General features: G+C 38.7%; 2 long non-coding RNA genes across 2 annotated transcripts in view; one reads left to right on the plus strand and one right to left on the minus strand.

Annotated features, from left to right (window-relative positions):
- Positions 1-1477, minus strand: part of LOC128775291 (uncharacterized) — a 46817-nt gene extending 45340 nt beyond the window's left edge. The window contains exon 1 of the long non-coding RNA XR_008419916.1: positions 1377-1477. This is a non-coding gene — a long non-coding RNA (uncharacterized LOC128775291). The remainder of the gene's footprint in view (positions 1-1376) is intronic.
- Positions 1-25305, plus strand: part of LOC109269416 (uncharacterized) — a 311096-nt gene that overhangs the window by 255061 nt on the left and 30730 nt on the right. The window contains exon 3 of the long non-coding RNA XR_002081070.2: positions 3250-3387. This is a non-coding gene — a long non-coding RNA (uncharacterized LOC109269416). The remainder of the gene's footprint in view (positions 1-3249; positions 3388-25305) is intronic.

A 25305-nucleotide genomic window follows, 5' to 3' on the forward strand; every position in this document is an offset into this window, starting at 1 on the left:
TACACAAGAAACCAGGTATGTGCCTTAGAACGCCAATACTCGATTCCTGACTGAACTGGAGTGAATACCATCTTCCCTTTTTTCCCCTAAAATTTGTTTAAAGTAGATAGTTTTAAGAAAAAAATTTGAGGGTTTGAACATAAGTGGTTTTAATTTCTTCTAGTAGCTGTCTCCATGAGTACGGGGTTGGAACTTCCCTTTCTTAATGGATATTGAGTCCCTTCATGATTACTGACCACAGGTGATAACTTCCAATAAATTTTGGTTATCACAGAAGTCTTGTTTCATCTTTTAAAGACTCTTTTCTGTTCATTTTTTAAAATTAAACTGCATATTTAGTTCAAAGCTTTCTCCAATGGCCCCAGACTTGACTAGATCCAACTATATGGTTCCTGTGGTTTCCTTTGGGGGAGGGAGCATGGTTTGCTCTCTACAAAACTTTCACTTTTCTCTCTTTTAGCTGCTAGGTCCTCAGTGTTATGACAAGAATAAACATCTTACTTAACTGGGTGAGGTTACAGGTGTCTCCCTGGTTGACCGTAGTTGCTCACCAGGATTATTGCCATTAAGGGTGGACGATAGCTCCAACCTGCCCTGCTCCAGCCAGGCTCAAGCCTTTGAAGCTTTCCTGGGCATTGCTCCTTAAGTTTGGCCACCTCCACTGCTGACCCCTTGCTAGCACATTCATGTGGCTTTCCTTTGCCTACACCTCTTAGCTACTCTTGCTTTGTTTCCAGGCAACTCTATAGGTCTGAATCTCATCTTCCCTCTGCAGCCATCTCCAGGCAGGACCAGTGGGATCCATCGTCCTTACCTCCCAGAAACCCCAAATAGCCCTGACTCCCCTCCTTACCTGGCAATCCCTGTGATGCCAGGTTCACTCCAGTTAACTTTCCCACTGCTTCAAGAGAATGAGACAGATCAACAAGTCCCTGACAAAGCAGACATCTAATTAAGGAGAAAAGTGTCCATTTTCTTTCAGGCGAGGCTAAGCCTTATGAGGATGCTCTTGGCATCTGTGCTTCTCTGGGTTTTGGGGAGCAAAGCATCTGACTCTCTGCAAACTGCACTTCCTAAGACAGGCTGCCTTCTCCCCTCTGAGCAGCATCGTACGCCTTGGTGAGAGAGTCAGTCCTGACAGGTGTCTCTCTAGTTAACCTTAGGGGAGGGAGCTGGCTCTAACACAGGTGCCTCCTTGAGTTTGAAATTTGAAGCATAGAATGACTTTCGTTCATAGCTTTAAGTCACTGAAATTGTAACTGACATGAAAAACACGCAACATTGTTATTTATACATACATAATAAAATAAAGGCATTTCTAAAATTGTTCTTATTATGATAAAAATGATTTTCATTTAAGTAGTAGTGTGTCATACCTGAGAGTTCCAGGAAGTCACATCATTGTCATCGTGGAAGGAACCTTGGATTTACCTGTGCGGTGTGCAGAGGCCACATTTGCCGACAGCCGCTCGAGCTTAGAGGATTACCAGGCTCTGTTAGAGATTACCGCTCTATTTATGCTTCTTGCCTCATCATTTCAACATATGTTCAACACAGGTTTTATAGTGGTTTATAAGCTCCATCCATGAATAAGAGATAGCTTTAATGAAAAGCAAAATATTGTAATTCACAAATGATCTGGATCAAGCATGCAAGAAAATATGTGAAGGCTTGCCTGACTGGCTCATTCGGTTACACGTGCAACTCTTGATCTTGGGGTTGTGCGTTTTGGGTATAGGGATCACTCAAAAATAAAATATTTTAGAAATGTTCAAAAAATCAATATTGGCAAACTTAGATTTCTAAAATAATCAAGTAATGATATTTCCATAATTTTTAGAACATCTTACTTTGAGTACCCAAAGATTAAGAAATGAGCAGATATGCACCCTTCGTAATAGGGCTTGTTCTTTTTACAGTTAATGAAATAATGGTTTTCTTTAATTCTTATTCTTCTCTTACAAAGATTGAAAGAGTAGCCGAATCACATGTTAATCAATTGTTTTGCCTACCACTTGATTTTATCTGAGACCCTTTTTTCTTTCTTTCTTCCTTTCTTTCTTTCCCCTTTCTTTCTTTCTTTCTTTCTTTCTTTCTTTCTTTCTTTCTTTCTTTCTTTCTTTCTTTAACTATCTGCTTAAATTTAAACCTACAGGCTGCAGCCTCAGGTTCTAGTTATTGTCCCATTAACTCCTTATTTTACAAAGCTCGAGAAAGGCTGACTTGCGGTAAGGAGTATACTCCCCCTAGTGGATAAAGAGAGAGAAGACAGTATTTGATTCCTTCATTTGAGGGTTAATTACCGTTTCAATTTTTGAGCACTCTGTTTTGGGGCTTAGTTTCTCCCTTAAAAGCTCTACTTTGTTGCACCCAAGTTACCAGGGCTCCATCAAGTAGTCTAAGAAACTTTTTGTTGTTTACTCTTATCTCCACTGTTGTCTTTTTTTTTTCCCCATCATGATTATCTTCCTCATTAAAGTTATTCAGCCAACAGACATTTATTAAATGTCTGCCATGTGTCAGGCACAACTCTAGGCACTGGGGATGCAGCAGTGAGTGAAGAAAATGATTCAAAATACTGGCACTGGGAGCTTAAAATAGTATCAGATAGTGTTCATTGTGTGTTTCCCACATGCCAGATTAGTACTTAGGGATTTGTAATTATTATTTAACCGAATCATCCCAACAGCCCTACGAGGAAGCTGAGAGGCAAAGAAATTTGCCCAAGATCACACATAGAGAGAGAAAAGTAAGCAACACTTCCAACACCTTCCCCGACAAGACCCCACAGGAACTCTGAACCTCGTGGCCCTGTTTTGATGTTCATTACAGCATTTTTTTTTAATTGCCTATCTCCTCCAACTAACAGGTATGCTCCATAAGAGCAGGGACTGTGTCTGCTTGTTCATCACCGTAACCCAGAGCCTAAAGCCTGCCACAGCTCTTTTCCAGAGTAATTTGGTTAAGTGGCTTAATGGTAATCATTGAGTTGAAAACTGAACTCAGGACTAATTGACTCCAAAGCCCTTTCTCTAATCGAGAAACTCTAACTTCCATGCGTATCCAAAATGCAGACAGCAACCCCTTACTGGTTGGCTCATTTGAATTATTTTGGAGTTAGATGTCACCGCCAGGTTTTTTAAAGAGGAGGTGAAGATAACGGAGTCTAAAATGAACCGGATCTGATTCTTTAGAAGATTTAAAATCTTCAAACAGATCTTCATTTGCCTCTTCTCCTAAATTTTACAGCCAGAGGAGACAGCAAGAAGCCAAATCAACTCTGGGCCAGGTGGATTCCCCATTTAAGAGCCATTGATGCTTTGCGGTAAAGACCAGAGCGTGGAGAGAGGTGCTGGTGCCGCCCTTTCAGGAGCTACTCCTACTGCGGTGAGTACAACCTATGCGTGTATGAACAGATCAATTTGCATGGTATTAGTTATTTATTTTATAGTAGTTATTCCCTCAGTCGTGGTATGCCCTACACCATTATTCGCCACTTGCCAAGTGACTTAAGAGCACGATAGCGATCATTAAAATCTATTAACCTTTCTGAGTTTGAAAGTAATTAGCAGCCTTCTGGCCTGCGTTGCCTAGGGCAGGATGGTGAATATTGAAAGAGTAATCTTGCCATTTGAAGTGCTTCTGGCTTGAATAAATGTTTGCTCAGTTGCAGCAATGCCCAGGTAATTCCTTGGTAATGAAGCAGGGATCACCTTCCAGCGCGCTAGGGCGAGCAGGAAAAATTAGTAGATGCGGGAATAGCTTGTGGGGTAGATCTCTCTCAGCCTACCTTTTAGGTTTCTACTTTAAAGAGGAATTGCTGGTATCTGTTCCTATTACCCAAGACATAGGAAATGAAACAAACCAAAAGGAGAAAACTGAAAAGTTATTTCAGGCTGGCCGATCTTAAACAACAACAAAAAACAACCCAAGGGAATCCTGAATATCACAAACTAGGAGGCCTTGCCTGTCATCCAACTTTTATTAAGATCGTAGGGATGGTTCTTCCCTCCTTAAGTCTTTTGTGTATGGGGAGTTAGTTCTGTAAAGGCAAGTTTGCCAGTTAATTCATCACAGCTCTTCCTTTGTTGCACCCATATTTTTTTCTCCCCAGTCACATTGTGTTTACAGTTAATAACCACCACCTATTATCTCCAATCTCTTCCTTCTGCCTTTCTGCGGTCCTGTCTTCTCCTTTAGTACAAAACTCCTCCTATAAACCTCTATGCAAAATTCTCTCACATTTTACTAAACCTCCCTCTCCTAACTGTAGGTGGTGATTCCAGCTGCCCTCTGGGCATCTCTACCTGAATTTCCTGCTCTTGCTTGAAGCTCAACATATCCCAAACTGAACTTATCCCCAGATCTGCTCCTGCTTTTTCTAATCATTGCGGAAGCCCTGAGTATGGGTTTTGGATCTGCCCCCCCTCCATGAATTCCTGCTGCCCACAGTCAAGTTGCTCTCACTCTTCTTAGGACTTCTTTGAAGTTCTTTTAGTTGGCCTCCATGCTTTTCAAATACCATTCCTGTAGGCAACCTGCCCATTCGTTTTAGGCACAACTGCGGTCAATCTGCCGCCCAACAACCATGAGTAGCCCATTAACGAATTAGAGAGACGCTCCCCGGCCCAGCTGCACCACCAGAGCTCTCCACCATGGGCCCTTGGACCTACCCTGAATGCCCACCAAACTGGGGATCTCCCCCTCTCCTAAAGCGACTGGTCCTCTCATCTCCAGGAGTTTCCTTACACTGTTTCTTCCTCATGGTATGCCAGTCTCAGTTCCTTCTTCCCCAACTCCATCCATTTCTTAAGGTCTTCAACTCAATTCCAAAGCCAGTTTCCAATTCCTCCTGAAGATCTTTCCCTCCATCTGTTTTTAGCACATTGTTGGTGTTTCTCCCATCATACTTCCCTTATTTTCTTCTTCCTGGTATTGTGGTTATTGATTTACATATCTTATTACACACCCCCACACCCACCTCCACACCCACACACACCCCAACACACACTCCCACACTCACCCTCACACCTATACCCACCCCCACCCCCACCCTCATTCCTATGCCCACCTCCACAACCCACACACCCCATACATCCACACACCCATACACACCCCCACCACATCAACACCCCCACCAACACCAACACCCACATCCACACACCCACACACACACTTCCATGCTGCAGGTGGTGCCCTAGTTAGGGAAAAGCAGCAGCTTTGGATCCTAACTCTAACACCCTATATAAGTGGCTTTGGGCAAGTTTCTTATCCATTCTGGACTTAGTTCTCTTGCGGTAATAAGTGAGTAATGGTCAACTTTTCTAATTAAATTAACGTGAGTGTATTAACTGCCAGATGCTCACTAAATGCTGGCTCTTGTTATTAATTCTATCAGCCTTCTTGTCTGCAGATCCCTGCAATGTCTAGCCCATACATTATACAAAATAGGTTCTCAGAATGCTGGTTATATTGAAGGATCTTGCCTTTAGGTGGATCCTTTTGTTTAATACTTATCTCAAAATTTAGTAGCAGTTTGACAAGCATTGTGTTGACCTACAGAGCACCGACGAACAACTCCCAATCAGATTTATCAGTTTCTGGGGTTTTTGGCAGGACCAAAGTGACCCAATTCTTACCCAATTATTATAAAGCTCATCTTGGTATGGTGAAGCCTAACCATCACTTAATGTTTCAGAACAGTTGGAGCTGTATGATAAGTAGATATCCAAAAAGTAAAAACCCAGCAAATGCATTGAAGTCTAACAGCCTCAAGCCAGAGAACTGGCGTCAGTCTACATTAACCCAAAGGCTCCCCGAGGTCATTTAGCTGGTTGTCCCAGAGCTTCCTCCTGGGAATGACTGAGGAGACTAAAACAGGAGATGAATATCTGGTTCTCCCAGCCACAGACACATGATCAGTCATTCAGATAAATAAAGCAGACTGTTAGCCATGTGATAGAATTCCCAGGCTTAGCCCCACTTGCAGTGATTCTCAAAGGCTGGTGGTTTTAGAAAGAAGGGCAGAGAGTGATTTCCCCTCATTGAAACATATCAAAACGACCTATGGGTCCCTTTCCCTTCCAGTAATTCTGGGAATCGCTCTCTAAAGCTCCTATAAATTTATGCCTTTGTTGGGGATTAGTTAGAAGTAAAGGAAGATAAGACAGGGATTAAGATGGAAAAAATTGGGGGCTAAGCAAAAAAGGGCACAACAGACAGAAGGGTAGTCTCATTTAACATCCATCCACAGTACTGTTTCAGACATGAATTCTCTAGCTGGTACATGTACCACAGGTTTAATGAAGAGCATCAAAGAAGTACAATTGCTTTTTGATAGAGGAATGTAAAAATCATTCACTGATAAGCAGAAAGACAATGGTTCTCTAATTCACATGTATGGCCGCCTCTCCCCTTTCCTGGAACATGAGTTAGCATGTGTGTGTGCTCACACACGCACACACACAAACACACACACACACACACGCACGCACGAGGCTTTCTTCAGGTCAGCCAAGGGTGCTTATTCTGTACCAATTGCCAAGAATATTTTTTTCTCTACAGAAGCTGAGTGTCATAATTATTTACATATTTGTCTGGCTCTCTGCCTATTTCTTGACATGTTCCAAAAGGAATTTAAGATGGCTTATGTGGTTATGTACTATAACAAGAATTTAAATTGGAAGTGAGGTGAAAGAAGAAATTAAACCAAAGATGCAAGCATAGGGAGACAGGAAAATAATTAAAAAGTATAAAAAAATGATCCATATACCTGCTGCTACCCGTCAGCCATAAATTTGCATTCTAAGCATTCCAGTGGCCTAATTTGAGGAGAAACCTAGTCAATTACATAATTCTCATCTATAAGAGAGATTCCCAAATGTGTATGTGCATCTGAATCACCTAATGAGCTTATAAAACTATAATCACCTGGGCCCCACCAATAGAATTTCAAATTCTGTAGATCTGGGGTGAGATCCTGAGAGTTATAATTTTAATGTGTTCTTTTGCTCTCTCGGATAAAAGGAAACCAACTTCTCAGGACAAGAACAATTATTCTTGATATTAAGATCTCCAGGACTTTCTTCTAGGGAGTGACAAAGGAGACCTTGTGAAATCCAAGGAACATTCTTACAGAGATTCAAGATGAGTTTCAGAGGCCCTCAGGTTGATGCTTATAATAACCTTCAAAATAGGTTTTGTCATCCACAGTTATGTGAAAGTAATTATGTTGAGAGTTGATAAAGAGGGAACAAGAAGCATAATGATGTTCTCCAGGAACTTGAGTTTTGTTAGTTTGGCTTGACCCACGATAGGAACTAAAAGGATTTTAAATCTACTCAATCCCATTATCTTTACACGGAGCTAAAAATGAACAAGTTCTTAGGAAATCTGTCAGCAAAGTATGCAAGCCAAAAACGAACAAGTTCTTAGGAAATCTGTCAGCAAAGTATGCAAGCAAGCACGGAGATTTATCTACAATCTAGAATACGAGTTTGAAGAGATGTAGTCTAGCTACTCTTCTCTTAAATTTATGCTTGGGGAATTGTATTGTTCCCAGCTTAAATTGTAGTAGAGGGGGGAGGCAAAAGGCAGGGGTAGGGAGGGGGTGGGGATGGAAAGAAGTGAGCTCATCCTTATTATGGGAAGACCGAAGTTTGTTTTTAGTGACCCGAAATCACTGAAAGTTCTCATGGTGGTGACGTTCTTGATACACACGAACTTTTCATGATCTTGTAAAGGTTCCTTCATTTCAATTGTGTTGCAAAAGAGACTTAAATTGTACTGTTTTTCCTGTCTCCCATCTTGCCGCCTTGAATCTGAAGTGAATCTGCAAGACCTTGTGGCATTTCATAGACGTTCTCTTTTTTTAAACAAATCAAGAATTGGTTGAGATGCTCTTTTGGTTTTCTAGGAAAGGGACAGTTTGGGCTGGTTTTAGACAATTTATTACTTGCGGGTGTGCATAAAATTACTGCTGTCAAGCCTTGGGTACAAAATGACTGAAGAAGGCTGCTATTAGATATTGAGACCTCACTCATTTGTTCATTAAATACCTATAGAGAGCTTGGTACTTGCCAAGCACTGAGCTAGATGGTAAGAATACAAGAGTAGCCAAGACTGCCTCCATGATGTTTGCAGTCTTATCTTTACAGAAGTGAAAAGAGGTGATTATAACATAGTGTGGCAAATAGTCTGAAGGAGGAAATGCAGAAAAGAGAGGAAACAAAACTATACCTCGGTGGTCAGGGAAGGCTTGGTGGAGGAAATTACATGTAAGCTGAGACCTAATGTGTAGGTAGAAATTAAACATGTAAAGGTAGGTTAAGCATGGGTTGGGATGGAGTTCAAAATGGAAGATGGGAGAGGATGTTCATCCAAAAACCTCCCAGCTCATTGTGAACATTCATGAAACAGAAGAAAGTATGTTGCTGAAGCTGCACATAGTGTATGTACGATTGGGAGTAAAAAACCTGGGAGATAAGGAGGGGGGAGGTGCAGATCTTAAATAACCTTATAATCCGTATTAAGGAATCTAGACTGTATCCCAGGAGAATTGGAGAGCCATTGAGCTGGTGATCATTTGTTTGCATTTAGAAAGATTGCTTAAACTAAATCTCTCCAGTCCTATCTTTCATCATGCATAGGGTCAGAGGAAGGATATGAATTGTTTCACACTTGAAATCTAAGGTAGTGAAAAAAATTTAGAATGGAGAATCCCATTGCACCTCGAAAGAGTCCAACACAGGTGTGCCCTATCTTGGCTGCCCCGGGTATGCTAACTCGGAGGTGGCTAGACCCCTTTGAGGTGAGGAAGGTGAAGATACTTTGCTGGTTGTGAGATCCTAAATAAATGATCATGTTAATATGCTCCTCTTATATTGTGCCTCACAGACCCCACATCTGTAGTTCCAATATCCAAGCAAACAGAGTCTCTAAGGAGAAGGGAAAATGGGCATATAGAACTAAGTGCCCCCTGCCTTGCAGGTTGGAGATGTAACAAGATCCCTAAGAAAGGTAAGCAGGATATTTGTAAATGTTTCTATCAATGGGACAATTATTTGACAGGGACATTGAAATCTATTAGTGGAAAAGTGTTCTCAAGTAAAACAACAAAGGAAAAATATATCACTTTCTATATGTTGATGATTAATAAACCCCTTTTACAGCTAGAGCTGGAAGAGGACCAAGTCCAGGCCGTAGTATATACAGGGTATTCATGGCTCTGCTTAAAGTAATATGAGTTGAGGGGCAACTGGGTGGCTCAGTGGGTTGAGCATCTGACTTCAGCTCAGGTCATGATCTCACGATTCGTGGGTTCAAGCCCACATCAGGCTCTCTGCTGTCAGCATGGAGCCTGCTTCAGATCCTCTGTTCCTCCATTCTCTCCGCCCCTCCCCTGTTTATTTCTCTCAGAAATAAACATTTAAAAAAAAAGTAATACGAGTTGACCCATAATACAGACTAAGTCAATTTATGGAAAAATTACCCTGGCTTTAATACTATATTGTTAAACTGGAATATTGGCTAATGAGGTTATTCAAAGGAAAAATAAAATGTTTCTGAAATGACAATGCTTAACATGATTTCCTATGTATAGTCTGCCATCTAGTGTTGATTTATGGAAATAAAAAAGCTGGTACAGTAATTTTCAAGTCAGGCTCACCATGTTAAGACATCAAATTATACCATGAGACCCTCTGAGGTTTGTGGAGGTGAGGGAGTGGCTGGGTGAATGCAAGAATAGGCAACTGGTAAGATAGCAGTTACTTGTGGGAAACAGTAGTGTGTAACTAACGGTTCTCAGTTCTGTCTACCCAATGTCATCACTTGGGAAACTTTTAAAAAGTACAGGTGGGTAAGCCACACTGCAGACCTAGAAAATCAGATTCACTCAAGTGGGACCCAGCAATGGCATATTTAAAAACTCCCACATTATTCTAGTATGCAGCCAGGGTAAGGACGACCAGGTAATGGGTTAAAACTATGGGCTCCAGGACACCTGGGTGGCTCAGTCATTGAGCATCTGACTTCGGCTCAGGTCATGATCTCATGATTCGTGAGCTAGAACCCTGCTTTGATTAAATGCAGGTGAGCCCCACTTCTCTCTCTCTCTCTCTCTCTCTCTCTCTCTCTCTCTCCCCCCCCCCACCTTCTGTCTCTCTCTCCCCCTCTCCTTCCTTCTCTCTCTCTGAGCCCCTCATGGGATTCTCTCTCTCCTCTCTCTCAGTCTGCCCTCACTCACTTGTGCCCTCTCTCTCAAAAAAAAAAAAAGACTGTGATTCCAGCTCCATCACTACATGAGTGTCAGTGCTTAGTTATTATGTAACCTTGAGCAGGGAAATTAGGCTAATGAAGTAACATCTATGTGCCTCAGTAAAATGAGGGTAACAACCGTCCTTGGGTTATTGTGAGGATTAAATATCATAAATGTCAAGTGTTTAGCATACTGCCTAGTACAGAGTATTCAAAACAAATGTTACATATTAATAGTAATTTTATTATTATGTATTACTGTAAAGGAAAATAGTTTGTGAGTTATTTAAGGGAATAAACAACCTAAGGGATATGAACATATAACATATGGCATATTAGAAATTAGAACATATTATATGCGGCACATTTCTATTCCTCTTAAACTGGAAGACTTGTGGGATTGAATGCTGATGCCCAGCTCAGCCATACCCCGAGGAGCACATGACTTCTTTGGTGCTTATCTAAAGTGCTGTAGGGCATATGGGGCACCTGGGTGGCTCAGTCAGTTAAGCGTCCAACTTCAGCTCAGGTCATGATCTCCCGGTTCATGAGTTCGAGCCCCATCAGGCTCTGTGCTGACAGCTCAGAGCCTGGAACCTGCTTCGGATTCTCTGTCTCCCTCACTCTCTGCCCCTCCCCTGCTCACACTCTGTGTTCTCTCTCTCTCAAAAAGAAAATGTAAAGTGCTTTATAGCATAGTAAATTATTCTCAGTCATTCCCAGTCTCTGTCATTGGGTTCAAAATGGTCATTTCCCTAACACGTTTCATTTGTCTTGCTTGGGTCAGATATCATTTCCTAACTTAATCAGGAGCAGAACCACATCTCTACAGATGTTGTGACAGTAGTGAAGTGCTAGGCACTGGCAGTAGTTTGTAAAGAATAGGAAATCACTGTGACTTAGAGTTATCTTTACAATCAGAAAAAAAAAAAAAGATCTATTATTACTATAGATGACTTGGGGAAGAAGAAATATCTGAAAAGACTCAGAGGATTCCAGTAAAGAGCAATAGTTTATTTGGCTTGGTATTGGATGGGAATATTAGGTGGGACCACGTTATGAAAAACTTTGGCTAGGATAAATTGGGTATTAGGGGCTAGGGTAAAGGAAACATCAAATGTAACAGGTTCTAACTTGAAAGTGAAAGGAGGTAGGAGTGGGGAGGAAATGCATACATTACAGGAGAGTAGGAGAAAATTCTGAGCAGAAATTAATTTGTTTGGTTAGACGCATGTTGAGCTGGTAAAAGGAGAAGACATTCAGAAGGAAATGTCCAGTAAGTAACCAGAGAATCAGGGTGAGTACTCAGAAGGGAACTGTGGGCCTTGGATCAAGATCGGGGAACCAGTAGAATAGGTGTGAGAGTTGAAGTCCTGAGCATGCATGTGTTTCCTCAGTGACTTGACAGGAGAGCAGACCACGGATGACACGCTATAGAGCAGCATCATTGCCACAGGCAGAGAAGTCAGCAAAGTGCCGAGAAGTGCACAGCGGAGAGAATTTTAAGTGTGATTTTAAAAACACGCAACAAGCAAGGGGAAAGAATTGCAGAGAAGTCAAGTTAAAGGCAGGAAAGATTCAGCTTCTGTAAATTAGGACATCACTGCCAACTGCAAAAAGGCAAAGGGGCGCCTGGAAGGCTCAGTGGGTTGGGCGTCCAACTTCAGCTCAGGTCATGATCTCACGGATCGTGAATTCGAGCCCTGCATTGGGCTTCGTGCTGAAAACTCAGATCCTGGAGTCTGCTTCGGATTCTGTGTCTCCCTCTCTTTCTGCCCCTCCCCTGTTTGTGCTCTATGTCTCTCAAAAAAAATGAATAAACATTAAAAAAAAATTTTAAGGGCAAAACTATTGGAATGATATTGGCGGCCAATTGCGTCACATCCTTATCAACTCTCGGTATCACTGAGGGTTTATTTGGTTTCTTTTGGATGTCGCTGGGTTTTGTTTCGTTCTAGTCATTCTTGTGTGTGTAGTGGTATATTATTATTTTAATTTGAATTTCTTGGATAATGCGATATTGAGCATTTTTACATGGGCTTATATTTTGCATATATACTCCTGTGGAGTCTGTGTTCAAATTATTTGTCTATTCTGCAATTATATTTTTCCTTTTTCATTGAAGTATAGTTGATACACAACATTACCTTAGTTTCAGGTATACAACATGGTGATTCAACAAGTCTACACATTATGCTATGCTCACCACAAGAGTAGCCACCATATGTCACCATGTAACACTGTTAAAGTACCATTTACTATATTCCCTATGCTGTACATTTTATTCCCATGACTTATTCATTCGTAACTGCAAACCTGTCTTTCCCACCTCTGTCTGCCTATTTTACCCATTCCCCCACTCCTCACCCCTGCAACAATCAGTTCTCCACGTTTATGAGTATGTGTCAACCTTTTATTCATTCATTCATTTTGTTTTTTACATTCCACGTACAAGTGAAATCATATAGAATTTGTCTTTCTTTGTCTGACTTATTTCACTTGGCATAATACCAACTAGGTCCATCCGTGTTGTTACAAATGGCAGGATCTCATCCTTTTTATGTCTGTGTGATATTCCATTTATATATGTACCATATCTTCTTTATCCATTCATCTATCAATAGATACTTAGGTTGCTTTCATATCTTGGCTATTGTAAGTAATGTCACAATAAACATGGGGGTGTATATATCATTTCAAATTTGTGTTTTTGTTTTCTTTAGGTAATTAGCCAGTAGTGGAATTACTGGATCACATGGTAATTCTATTTTTAATTTTTTGAGGAAACTTCATACTGTTTTCCTTGGTGGTTGCATTAATTTACATTCCCATCAACAGTGCATGAGGGTTCCTTTTTCTTCACATCCTCACCAACACTTGTTATTTCTTGTCTTTTTGATTCTATAAGCTGATATCTCATTGTGGTTTTGATTTGTATTTTCCTGATTATTAGTGATGTCAAGTATCTTTTCATGTGTTGCTTGAACACCTATATGTCTTCTTGGGAAAAATGTCTATTCAGGTCCTCTGTCCATATTTAATCAGATTATTTGTTGTTTTGTTTTGTTTTGTTTTTTGGTGTGGAGTTTTATATATTCTTTACATATTTTAAGTATTAACCCCTTATCAGCGATAACATTTGTGAATATCTTCTCCCATTCAATAGGTTGCCTTTTCACTTCATTGATGGTTTCCTTTGATGTACAAAAACTTTTATTTTGATATAGTGCCAGTAGTTTATTTTTGCTGTTGTTTGCCTTGCCTTACGATACATATCTAGAAAAATGTTGCTAGGGACAATGTTTGAGAAATTATCGCCTATGTTTTCCTCTAGGAATTTTATGGCTTCATGTGTCACATTTAGATCTTTAATCTATTTTGAGTTTATTCTTGCATATGGTATAACAAAGTGGTCCAGTTTCATTGTTTTTAATGTAGCTATCCAATTTTCCCAACACTGTTTATTGAAGATACTTTTTCCCTATTGTATATTCTTGCCTGAGTTGTTGAAGATTAATTGCCCATATAAGTATGGGTTTCTTTATGGGTTCTCTGTTCTTTTCCATTGATCTATGTGTTTATTTTTGTGCCAGTGCCATACTGTTTTGATTACAACTTTGTGATATATGTTGAAATCTGGGATTGTGATATCTCCAGATTTGTTCTTCTTTCTCAAGAATACTTGGGTTATGTGGGTTCTTTTGTGGTTCCATACAAATTTTACAATTATTTGTTCTAGTTCCATGGAAAAGGCTGTTGGTGTTTTGATAGGGATTGCATTGAATCTGTAGATTGTCTTGGGTAGTATGGACATTTGAATAATATTAATTATTCCAATCCATGAGCATGGAATATCTTCCCATTTTGTTTTTGTTGTCTTGAATCTCTTTCATCAGTGTTTTATAGTTTTCCGAGATCTTTTTTCACCTCTTTGATTAAGTTTATTCCTAGGTATTGTATTCTTTTTGACACAACTGTAAGTGGAATTCTTTTCTTAATTTCTCTTTCTGCTAATTATTAGTGTACCAACATGAAATAGACTTCTGGGGCACCTGGGTAGCTCAGTTGGTTAAGCATCTGACTCCTGATTTCAGCTCAGATCATGATCTCACAATTTGTGGGATTGAGTCCTGGGTTGGGCTCTGCACTGAAATCACTGAGCCTGCTTGGGATTCTTTCTCTCCCTCTCTCTCTCTGCCCCTCCTCTACTTGCATGCTTTCTCTCTCAAAATAAATACATAAACTTTAAAAAAAAATGAAACATTTCTGTGTATTAATTTTGTATCCCGTGAGTTTACTAAATTCATTTGCCCATTCTAATAGTATTTTTGGTGCAGTCTTTACAGTGTTCTATGTATAGTATCATGGCATCTGAAAGCAGTGACAGTTTTACTTCCTCTTTACCAATTTTGATGCCTTTTATTCCTTTATCTTGTATGATTGTTGCAGCTAGGATTCTTAGTAGTATGTTGAAGCAAAGTAGTGAAGAGTGGGCATTCTTGTCTTGTTCCTGCTCTTAGAGGAAAATCTCTAGTATTTTACCATTGAGTATGATGTTAGCTGTGGGTTTTTCATATATGGCCTTTATTATGTTGAGGTATATTCCCTGTAAACCCACTTCACTGAGTGGGTTCACTGAGTTGAAATTTGTCACATGCTTTTTCTGCATCTCTTGGAACGATCATTTAATTTTTATTCTTCATTTTGTTGATGTGGTATGTCATGTTGATTGATTTGCAAATATTACACCATCCTTGCATCCTTGGAATAAATCCCAACTGATCGTGGTGAATGATCCTTTTAATGTGCTGTTGAATGCAGCTTGCTGATATTTTGTTGAGGATTTTTACATCTATGTTCATCAGAGATACTGACCTGTAGTTTTCTTTTTTTCTAATCTTTGTCTGATTTTGGTATCAGGATAATGCTAGCTTCATAAAAATGAATCTGGAAGCTTTCCTTCAATTTTTTTAGACTGGATTGAGAATAATAGGTAACTGGTATTAACTCTTCTTTAAATGTTTGGTACAATTCACCTATGACTCCATCTGGTCCTACACTCTTTTTGTTGGAATTTTGTTATTGTTGTTTTAAATTCCTGTATAGTTAACATACAGTGTTATATTAGTTTCAAGTGTACAATATAGAAATTCAACAATTCCATACATCACTCAGTGCTCATTACAAGTGGCCTCCTTAATTTCCATCACCTACTGTACCAATCTTCCCACCAACCTCCCCTCTGTTAGCCATCAATATGTTCTCTATAGTTAAGAGTCTGTTTCTTCATTTCTATCTCCCCTCCTTTCTTTTTTCCTTTGCTCATTTGTTTTGTTTCTTAAATTCCACATATGAGTGAAATCATATGGTACTTGTCTCTCTGATTTATTTCACTTAGCATCATACTCTCTAGCTTCATCCATGTTGTTGCAATTGGTAAGATTTTATTTTTTATGACTGAATAATATTCTCTTGTGTGTGTGTATATGTCTGTGTACACACACACACACACACACACACACACACACACACCCCAAATCTTCTTTATCCTTTTGTCTATCAATGGACCTGTGGGCTGTTGCCATAATTTGACTAATGTAATAATGCTTCTATAAACATAGGAGTACATATATCACTTTGAATTATTGTTTTTGTATATTTTGGTTAGATACCCAGTAGTGTGATTACTGGATCACAGGGTAGTTCTATTTTTAACCTTTTGAGGAACTTCCATACTGTTTTCCACAGTGGCTACATTGGTTTGCATTCCCACCTACAGTGTTAAGGGTTCTTTTTTCTCCAAATCCTCACCAATATTTGTTGTTTCTTGTGTTTTTTACTTTAATCTTTCTGACAGGTGTGAGGTGATACTTCATTATAGTTTTTATTTGCAGTTCTCTAATGATATTGAGCATCTTTTCATGTTTCTGCTGGCCATCTGTATGTTGTCTTTGGAGAAATGTCTCTTTGTGTCTTCTGCCCATTTCTTAACTGGTTTTGGGGTGTGGAGTTGCATCAGTTCTTTATATATTTTGGATACTAATCCTTTATTGCATATGTCATTTACAAATATCTTCTTCCAGTTGTAGTTGTGTTTTATTTTTGTTGATTTGTTTCCTTTGCTGAGCAGAAGCTTTTTATTTTGGTGTAGTCCCAATGGTTAATTTTTACTTTTATACCCCTTGCCTCAGGAGATGTATCTAGAAAAATGTCGCTACTGTCAATATCAGAGATATTGTTGCCCATGCTCATTTCTAGGATTTTTATGGTTCAGGTCTCACATTTAGGTCTTTAATCCATTTTGCATTTATTTTTGTGTATGGTGTAAGAAAGTGGTCCAGATTCATTCTTTTGCATGTAGCTGACCAGTTTTCCCAGCACCATTTTGTCTTTTTCCCATTGAATATTCTTTCTTGCTTTGTCAGAATTTAATTGACCATATAATTGTGGGTTTATTTCTGAGTTTTTGTTCTGTTCCACTGATTTATAGGCCTTCTTTATGCTAGTACCATACTATTTTGATTACTACAGCTTTGTAATATAACTTGAAGTCTGGAATTGTGATACTTCCAGCTTTGCTTTTCTTTTTCAAAATTGTTTTTGGCTTATTGGGGTCTTTTGTGGTTACATATAAATTTCAGGATTGTTTGTTCTAGTTCTGCAAAAAAAAGCTATTGATATTTTTATAAATTGTGTTAAATGTGTAGATTGCTTTGCATAGTATAAACATTTTAACAATATGCTTCCAATCCATCAGAATGGAAAGTCTTTCCATTTGTGTGTGTCATCTTCAATTTCTTTTATCAGTATTTTATAGTTTTCAGAGTACAGGCCTTTCACCTCTTGGGTTAAGTTTATTCCTAGGTATCTTAGTATTTTTGGTGTAGTTGTAAATGGGATTGTTTTCTCAATTTCTCTTTCTGCTGCTTCATTATTGGTGTATAGAAATACAACAGATTTCTGCATATTGATTTTGTAACCTGTGACTTTACTGAGTTCATTTATCAGTTATAGTATTTTTTTTTTTTTGGTGGAGTAATTAGGGCTTTCTATATATGGTATCATGTTATCTGCAAATAGTGAAAGTCTTACTTCTTTCTTAGCAATTTGGATCTGTTGTTGTTGTGGTCTGATTGCTGTGGCTAGGATTTCTAGTACTATGTTGGTTAAAAGTGGCGAGAGTGAACATCTTGGTCTTGTTCCTGACCTTAGGGGGAAAGATCTGTTTTTCTAATGGAGTATGAACTGTGAATTTTACATAATATGACTTTTATCGTGTTGAGGTATGTTCCCCCTACACCTACTTTGTTGAGGGCTTTTATTTTGATGCTATACTTTGACAAAAGCAAAGTGGTGATATGGTTTTTATTTTTTCTCTTATTGATGTTATGTATCACATTGATTGATTTGTGAATATTGACCACACTTGCATCCTGGAAATAAATCCCACTTGATCATGGAGAACAATTTTTTTTTAATGTATAGCTGAATTCAATTTCTTAGTAGTTCGTTGAGGATTTTTGCATCTATGATTATCAGAAATATTTGCCTGTAGATCTTTTTTTGTAGTGTCTTTATCTGGTTTTGGTATCAGGGTGATACCGGCCTCACAGAATGAATTCAGAAGTCTTTGTTCCTCTTCTGTTTTTTGGAATATTTTGAGAAGAATAGGTATTAACTCGTTTTTAAATGTTTGGTAGCTTCTGCCTATGAAGTTGTCTGGTCCTGGACTTTTGTTTCTTGGGAGTCTGTTGATTACTGATTCAGTCTCCTTGCTGGTAATCAGTTTGCTCTTATTTCCTATTTCTTCCTGCATCAGTTTTGGTAGGTTATATGTTTCTAGGAATTTATCCATTTCTTCTATATTACCCAATTTTTTGGCACATAGTTTTTCATAATATTCTTTTACAATTACTTGTATTTCTGTGGTGTTGGTTGTTATTTATCCCTTTTCATTTGTGATTTGTGATTTGATTGGATCTTGAAAGGGTCCTTTCTCTCTCTCTCTCTCTCTGTCTCTCTCTCTCTCTCTCTCTCTCTCTCTGATGAGTCTGGCTAAATGTGCATCAATTTTGTGACCTTTCAAAGAACCATTTCCTGGTTTCATTGATCTATTGGGTTGGTTTTTGTTTGTTTCTTTGTTTCTATATCATTTATTTCTGTTCTAATATTTATTATTTCTTTCCTTCTGCTTGTTTGGGGTTTTGTTTGTTGTTTTTCTAGCTCCTTTAGGTCTAAGCTTAGGTTGTTTGAGATTTTTCTTGCTTCTTGATGTAGGACTCTATTGCTATAAACTTCCCTCATAGAACAGCTTTTGCTACATGCCAAAGGTTTTGGACTATTGTGTTTTCATTTTTGTTTGTTCCCATGTACTTTTAATTTCTTCTTTGATTTCTTGGTTGACCCATTTAGTGTTTAGTAGCCTATTACTTAATCTCCATAGATTTGTGCTTCTTCCAGATTTTTTTTTGTTTTTTTGTCTTTGTTTTTGTTTTTTGTGGTTGATTTGTAGTTTCATAGCATTGTGGTCAGAAAAGAGGCATGGTATGGCTTCTATCTTTTTTAATTTATTGAGGCTTGTTATGTGGCCTAATAAGTGATTTATTCTGGAGAATGTTTTATGTACACTTGAAAAGAATGTGTATTCTGCTGTTTTAGGATCGAATGTTCTGAATTTATCTGTTAACTCTATCTGGTCCAGTGTGCCATTCAAAGCCACTCTTTCCTTACTGCTGATTTTCTGTTTGGATGATCTGTCCGTTGATGTAATTGGGAGGGGGAGCGGTTAAATTTCCCTACTATTATTGTATTACTAGTGATTAGTTTCTTTATGTTTGTTATTAACTGTTTTATGTGTTTGGGTGCTTCCATGTTGGATGCATAAATATTTACAATTGTTTTATATTCTTGTCAGTCTGTTCCCTCTATTATTATATAGTGTCTTTGTCTTTTTTTACAGACTTTGTTTTAAAGTCTATTTTGTCCAGTGTAAGTATTGCTACTCCTGCTTTCTTTTCACATCCATTTGCATGATAAATACTTCTCATTCCCTCACTTACAATCTGCAAGTTATCTTTAGATCTGAAATGAGTCTTTTGAAGGCAGCCATCAATTCTGTCATTCTATGTCTTTTGATTGGAGAATTTAGTCCATTTACATTCAAAGTAATTATTGACAGATATGCATTTGCCTTGTTTTTTTACTTCTTTTGTGGGTTTTTAAAAATATTTTTATTTATTTTTGAGAGAGAGTAAGTGAGCAGGGGAGATACAGAGGGAGAGGGAGACACAGAATCTGAAGCAGGCTCAGTTTCTGAGCTGTCAGCACAGAACCCAACACAGGGCTTGAACCCACTAGTGGTGAGTTCATGACCTGAGCCAAAATTGGATGCTTAACTGACTGAGCTACCCAGTTTAACCCCTTTTGTGGTTGTTTTTGTAGTTTCTTTCTGATCCTTTCCTCTCTTTCTCCTTCATAGTTTGTTGGTTTTCTTTAGTCATACACTTGGATTCCTTACTCTTTTTATTTATTTGTTTATTTTTTATATTATTACAGTTTCTGGACTCGTGGTTACCATTGGGCTTATTAACATCTTCTGTGAATAGCAGTCTATATTAAGCTCATGGTTGTTTACTTTTGAACTTCTTCTTTACTCCTCTCCCCTCAATGTTTCAGATATTTGGTATCCTGTTTTATATCCTTTTATTTTATGAATCCCTTGACTGATCTTTACAGAAATGTTTTTATATGCTTTTGTGCCTTTTACTTTTTATAATCTCACCTATGGTCTTTCCACACAAAGACTCCTCTAATTCTTGTAGGGCTGGTTTAGTGGTCATGAATTCCTTTAGTTTTTGTTTGTCTGAGAAACTCTATCTCTCCTTCTATTCTGAATGATAGCTTTGTTGAATAGAGTATTCTTGGCTGCAGATTTTACCTTTTTAGCACTATGAATATATTGTCATTCCCTTCTGACCTGCAAAGTTTCTGCTGAAAAAATCAGCTGATAGCCTTTGGGATTTCCTTAGTATGTAACTGTCTTTTTTTCTCTGGCAACCTTTAAAATTCTTCCTTATCATCATCATCATCATTATTATTATTGCCATTTTAATTACCATGTATCTTGGTGTGGACTTCTGTTAGTTGAATTTGTTTAGCGATCTCTGTGCCATCTGAATCTTGATCTCTGTTTCCCTCCCCAGATTTAGGACATTTTCAGCTATTATTTCTTCAAATATATTTTCTGCCCCTCTTTCTCTCTTCTTCTGGGATCCCTATAATGTGAATGTTATGCCTGATGGAGTCACTGAGTTCTCTAAGTCTTTTCTCATTATTCAGTATTTATTTGTCTCTCATCTGTTCAGCTTGAGTGTTCTCCATTACTCTATCCTCCAGGTCAGGTCACTGATAATGTTCCTCTGCTTTCTGTAGCCTACTGTTTATTTCATCTATTGTATTTTTAGTTTCAATTATTGAGTTCTTCGTCTCTATCTCTCTCTTTTTTTTTTTATCTCTTTGTCAAGGGCCTCACTGATGTCCACTCTCCTCTGACGTCCAGTGAGAATCTTTATGATCATAACTTTAAATTCTCTATTAAGCATTCTACTTATTTCTGTTTTGCTTAGATCTCCTACTCTGATTTTTGTCATGTTCTTTCATTTAGGATATATTTCTCTCTCTCATTTTATATTCCTTTTTGTGTCTGTTTCTTTGTGTTAGGAAAGTCAGGCTATATCTTCTGCTCTTGAGAGTAGTGGCTTTATGGAGAAGAGGTTCTGTAGAGTCCTACAATGCAGGGTCCCCTGTTCACCAGAACCTGACACTTCAGGGGAATCTCCTATGTGTGTCGCCTGCATCTTGGTGTAGGAGTCTCTTTTCTATTCAGTGTAGACTTCTGCACTGACTCTCTGCCTGTTGTGGGCCATGCTTGCTCTTTCCGATGTTAGTAAGACCCAAGCAGGCTGGTTCTGAGGCAGGAGACTGCAGAAGGGCTCAGGGGTGGGCTGGCCATGTTAGCAAAATTTGTGCTGAGCTGCTAGTCCTAGGCCAGATGCTCCAGATTGCAATGGCCACCAGGAGCATGGAGCATGGAGGGAGTGGCTATGTGAGATGTGCTTGGTGTTAAAAAAAATTTTTTTGCACTGAGCCTAGGGTCAAGGCCAGCTGGTTTAGAGTGGGCAAGTCCTTGGGAGAACTCATGGGTGGGATACACTGCTAACAGATTAAGTAGCAAGTGTCTGTAGAGGGTTGCCTCCTGCAGGTGGTTCTGTGTTTATGCTGGGGGCGTGGGGGAATAAAATGGCACTTACCAGCTTCTTTGTTCCTGAAGAAGTCCCTCAACATGTTCCAAAATCCTTATAAACAGATATCCCTCCCATTTGTCCCAGGCATTGTGCAAACTGTTGATTCTATGTTGCCTCTCTGTGGGCTATTGTCTCTTTAAGAGTGGTGACCCAGTTATCACTTGCCCTCTTGGCTCTCCCACTATCAAGTCAGCTGACTTTTAAAGCTCCAGGCTCTAAGTCCTGCTGATTACACAAACTCCCAGAATTCAGCCCCTCTGGTTTCAAGGCCAGACATCTTGGAGATTTGTTTTCCCTGTATGGGCTCCCTGGTGCTTTCCCCTCTCCATGCCCACAGCTCCCTCCCTCCTGCAGGCAGCTCCCAGTCACCACCTCTCCAATGTGGTTTCTTCTCTACATTTATTTGTGAAGTTTGTTCTTCCAGTCTTTGGATTGCTCTCTGGAACAGGGTGAGCTTAGGGTCCTCCTGCTCCACTCTTCCCTCCCAATTGGTCTTGGACTTTTGTTTGTTTGCAGTTTTTTGATTACTGATTTGATTTCATTACTAGTAATTGGCTTGTTCAGATTTTCTGTTTTTTCCCAGTTTTGGAAGATTGCATGTTTCTATTTTCTAGGTTGCCCAACTTGTTAACATAAAATTATACATCAGTCTCATAATCCTTTGTATTTTGTTGTGTTGGTTGTTACTTCTCCTCTCATTTCTGATTTTACTTATTTGTGTCCTATCCCTTTTTTTCTTGGTCTGGCTAAAGATTTATCAATTTTGTTTGTCTTTCCAAAGAACCAACTCTTGGTTTCATTGACCTAGTTTTTTATTCTTTATTTCATTTATTTCTGCTCTGATCCTTATTATTTCCCTCCTTGGTTTGTTTATTTGAGATTTTTCTTGTTTCATGAGGTAGGCCTGTATCACTATAAGTTTCCCTTTTACAACTGTTTCTCTGTCTCCCAAATACTTTGGACTTTTTGTAAGTTTTTAAATTAATTAATTAATTACTTTTTTAAAATGCTTATTTATTTCTTTGAGAGAGAGAATGCACAAACAAGGGAGGGGCAGAGAGAGAGGGAGACACAGAATCGGAAGCAGGCTCCAGGCTCTGAGGTAGAGTTTGAACTCATGAACCATGCACAGATCATGACCTGAGCCGAAGTTGGACGCTTAACCTACTGACCCACCCAGGCACCCCTGGACTGTTTTTATTTTTATTTGTCTCCATGTATCTTTTGATTTCCTCTTAGATTTCTTTGACCCATCTCCTGTTTAATAGCATGTTGTTTAGCCTTCATGTGTGGTTTTTTTTCCCCTAGATTTTTTCATACCACTGTGGGCAGGAAAGTTGCATAATATGATTTCATAATATGATTTCAAAATATGATTTCAATATTCTTCAATTTATTGATATTTGTTTTGTGGCCTAATGTGTGATCTATGATGGGGAATGTTCTATGTGCACTTCAGAAGAATGTGTATTCTGTTGTTTTTGATGGAATGTTCTGTCTATATCTGTTAATTCCATCAGTTCTAATGTGTCATTCAAAGACACTGTTTCCTTATTGATTTTCTGCCTGTATCATCTATTCATTGATGTAAGTAGGGTGTTGAAGTCCCCTACTATTATTATATTAATGTCAATTTCTTCCTTTATAGGTCTGTTAATAATTGCTTTATGCTCCAATATTGCGCGCATATTTACACCTATTATATTCCATTGTTGGATTAATTCCTTTATCATTATGTAATGCCCTTCCTTTGTCTCTTGCTACAGTCTTTGTTTTGAAGTCTACTTTGTGTGATGTAAGTAGTGCTACCCTGGCGTGGTTTTGTTATTGTTTGTTTTGGTTTTTTTTCCAATTTCTGCTTCTATTTACTTGGTATATCTTTTTCGATCCTTTTGCTTTCAGTTTGTATGTGTCTTTAGGTCTGTAGTCTCTTGTAGGCATAAATCGGTCTTGTGTTTTAATGTATTCTGCCACTTATATCTTTTGACTGAAACATTTGGACCACTTACATTTAAAATAATTATTCATAGGTATGTATTTATTGACATGTTGTTATTTTCTGTTTTTTCTTTCTTTTCTATAGTCTTTTCCTTTCTTCTTTGCTTTCCTCCCTTGTAATTGATAACTTTCTATAGTGTTTTGTTTGGCTTTCTTTCACTTTACCTTTTGTGTACCTACTATAGGTTTTGGGTTTGTGGTTACAATGAGGTTCATATATGGGATCCTAAGTATACAGCAGTCTATATTAAGTTAATGGTCATTTAAGTTTGAACTTATTCTAAAAGAACTTTTTCCTCCCTCCTCCACATTTTATGTATATATGTTTTCATATTTTGTATCTTTTTGTTCATAATTTTCTTTTAATTATGGCCTTTTCTTTTCCACTTGAAGAATTCCCTCTAACATCTTATAAGACTTATTTAGTGGTGATGAATTCCTTTAACCTTTGTTTGTGAAACTTATCTTTCTCTCAATTCTGAATAAGCTTCCAGGTAGAAGGTTGTAGGTTTTTTTTCCTTTCAGCAATTTGAATATATCATGCCACTCCCTTCTGGTCTGTAAAATTTCTGCTGAAAAATAAGCTGATAGCCTTATGGAATTTCCCTGTCTATACATTTTTGCCTCTCTCTTGATGCTCTAAAAATTCTTGGTTTACCTTTAACCTTTGCTATTTTAACTATTATGTTTTGTGGTGTGGACCTCCTAGGGCTCATCTTGTTTGGAACTCTTTGTGCTTCCTGAACTGGATATCTATTTCCTTCCCTAGGTTAGGGAAGTTTTCAGCCATTATTTCTTTCAAATAAGTTTTCTGCCCCTTTCTCTCTTTTTTCCTTCTGGGACCCCAAAATGTAAATGTTCAGTTGATGTTGTCCAAAAGCTCCCTTAACCTAATCTCAGTTTTTAGACTTTTTTCTTTTTGCTGTTCAGCTTTGGTGCTTTCCATTACCCTGTCTTCCAAATTGATGTTCCACTCTTCTGCATCCACTAATCTGTTGATTCCCTTTAGTGTATTTTTCAATTATTGTATTCTTCAACCCTGGTTCTTATATTCTTTTTATCTCTTTGTTGAAGTTCTCACGTCGTTCTTACATTCTTTTCCAATCTTGTGAGCATCTTTAAAATCATTATTTTAACTCTGAGCAGGCATATTGTTTATCCTTGTTTCATTTAGTTTTCTGGGGGAGGGGGGTTTGGGGTGCCTGGATGGCTCAGTCAGTAAAGCTTTCGACTTGGGCTCAGGTCATGATGTCATGGCTTGTGAGTTCAAGCCCGTGTCAGGCTCTGTGCTTGTGCTGACAGCTCAGAGCCTGGAGCCTGCTTCAGATTCTGTGTCCCCTCTCTGTTCCTCCCCTACTCATGCTCTCTCTCTCTCAAGAATAAATAAAACATTAATTTTTTTTAAATTTTCTGCAGGAGGTTATCTTGTTCTTTCATTTGGAGCATATTCTCCTGTCTCCCCATTTTGCTTGAATGTGTTTGTTTCTATGAAACATAGCTATTTCTCCTAAACTTGAAGGAATGGTCTTGTGTATGGTCATCCCCTGTGCATATTGTGTGCCTGGTAACTTTGGCTGGCTGGCTAGAGCTGTGACTGGCATAGGGGTCCCTGCATACTCTGCTGGCACTGCCCTGGTAGGATGGCCAGAGCTTAAGTGGGCATGAACTGGGGCGATTCTGGGGCTCTCTGCATAGGGAGTGCTCTTGTAGGACAGCTAAAGCTAAGGTGGGCATGGGATGGGGCACT

This window comes from Panthera pardus, unplaced genomic scaffold (assembly GCF_024362965.1).
Source record: "Panthera pardus isolate Hobbes unplaced genomic scaffold, ASM2436296v1 HiC_scaffold_7, whole genome shotgun sequence".
Classification (NCBI taxonomy): Eukaryota; Metazoa; Chordata; class Mammalia; order Carnivora; family Felidae; genus Panthera; species Panthera pardus.